Here is a 2,385-nt window from a genome sequence, read left to right on the forward strand (position 1 = left end):
GACGTAGATGATGTTGAGGCAGCTGCCCCCGTCCATCAGGACCTTGGTGAGCCTGACATCACCGACAACGGGGTCGACGACGAGCGGGTATTTCCCCGGGCTCGGCACATGGTCGGGGTGGTCGGCCCGGTCGAAAGTGATGGGCTTGTCGGACCAGTCTAGGTAGACTGGCGCCGCCACCTTCACCGAGCAGACCTCCCGGCGCTCTTGCTTGCGGTGCCGAGCCGAGGTATTCGCCGCATGCCCTCCGTAGATCATGAAGCAGTCGCGGACCTCAGGGAACTCTCCTGCTGGGCGATCTTCGTTCTTGTCGTCGTCGCGGGCCCTGCCACCCTCGGCGGGTGGCCCGGCCCTGTGGAAATGACGCCGAAGCATAACGCACTCCTCGAGGGTGTGCTTGACGGGCCCCTGATGGTAGGGGCACGGCTCCTTGAGCATCTTGTCGAAAAGGTTTGCACCTCCGGGGGGCTTCCGAGGGTTCTTATACTCGGCGGCGGCGACAAGGTCCGCGTCGGCGGCGTCGCGTTTCGATTGCGACTTCTTCTTGCCTTTCTTCTTGGCGCCGCGCGGAGCAGACGCCTCGGGAGCTTCTTCCGACGGGCGGCCCTGGGGCTGCTTGTCCTTTCGGAAGATAGCCTCGACCGCCTCCTGGCCAGAGGCGAACTTGGTGGCGATGTCCATCAGCTCGCTCGCCCTGGTGGGGGTTTTGCGACCCAGCTTGCTCACCAGGTCGCGGCAAGTGGTGCCGGCGAGGAACGCGCCGATGACATCCGAGTCGGTGATGTTGGGCAGCTCGGTGCGCTGCTTCGAGAATCGCCGGATGTAGTCCCGGAGCGACTCCCCCGGCTGTTGCCGGCAGCTTCGAAGGTCCCAGGAATTCCCAGGGCGCACGTATGTGCCCTGGAAATTGCCAGCGAAGGCTTGGATCAAGTCGTCCCAGTTGGAAATCTGCCCCGGAGGCAGGTGCTCCAACCAGGCGCGAGCAGTGTCGGAGAGGAACAGGGGGAGGTTACGGATGATGAGGTTGTCGTCGTCCGTTCCACCCAGTTGGCAGGCAAGGCGGTAGTCCGCGAGCCACAGTTCCGGTCTCGTTTCCCCCGAGTACTTCGTGATAGTAGTCGGGGGTCGGAACCGGGTCGGGAATGGCGCCCGTCGGATGGCCCGACTGAAGGCCTGCGGACCGGGTGGCTCGGGCGAGGGACTCCGATCCTCCCCGCTGTCGTAGCGCCCCCCACGCCTGGGGTGGTAGCCTCGGCGCACCCTTTCGTCGAGGTGAGCCCGACGGTCGCGTCGATGGTGCTCGTTGCCGAGGTGGCCCGGGGCCGCAGGCGCGGTGTTGCGCGTGCGCCCGGTGTAGACCGAGGCTTCCCGCATGAATCGGGAAGTCGCGGCATGAGGTTCCGAGGGATATCCTTGCCTTCGGGATGCAGTGCTCTCGGCCCGTCGGGCCGCAGCGCCTTCCAGGAGATTCTTGAGTTCTCCCTGGATTCGCCGACCCTCGGTGGTTGACGGCTCCGGCATCGCGCGGATGAGCATTGCTGCGGTTGCCAGGTTCTGACCAACCCCGCTGGATGCGGGCGGCGGTCTGATCCTGACATCGTTGGCGACGCGGTGCTGGAGACCTTGGGGCAGATGACGTATTTCTCCGGCCAGGGGTTGGCCCACCCATGCCTGTCCGACGTCCCGATGGATCGGCTCAAGCGCTCCTGTTCCCTCGTTGAGCCTGGCCTGCGCCTCGCGGACTTGCTCGAGTTGTGGGTCGTAACCCCCCGCCGGAGCGGGGACCACAGCTAGCTCCCGTGGGATGTCGGCGCGAGGCACCGGCCTAGGGAGATCACCATCCTCCGGCATGCCAAGATGGTTGCCTTCGGTGGGATCCCCTAGCTCGATGTGGAAACATTCGCGGCTTGGGCCACAGCTCTCGTCGCCAAGGCTGCGGCTTCCATCGGAACAGTCGGATAGGCAGTAGTCACATGCGGTCATGAAGTCCCGCACGGCACTGGGGTTGCCAAGTCCGGAGAAATCCCAACCGATGACGGGATCGTCATCTTCCTCGGACCCAGAGGGCCCGTAGGTCGAGACGTCCGTCAGCCGGTCCCAAGGCGACCGCATACGGAACCTCAGTGGGGTTGCACTTGCCTCAATGAGAGCGCCCGCCAAAACGAGGTCGTTTGGCGGGTTGAGGCCGAGTCGAAATGACGCAAGATGGGAGTTAGTCGTTACCTTTTGGTCGACGAGGAGCGACGTAGTCACATCGGGGACTGGTTGCGCCGTCATCTCTGGTTCGAGGGCGACGTCCTGCAGGCTTTCCGCGAGCGCGCCGGCGTCGTCTTCTTGCTCGGGGTCAGCGCGCCGCGGGGGGACGGCGCTTGCCTCCGTCTTGAA

This window comes from Zea mays, chromosome 2, assembly GCF_902167145.1.
Source record: "Zea mays cultivar B73 chromosome 2, Zm-B73-REFERENCE-NAM-5.0, whole genome shotgun sequence".
NCBI classification, from domain to species: Eukaryota; Viridiplantae; Streptophyta; class Magnoliopsida; order Poales; family Poaceae; genus Zea; species Zea mays.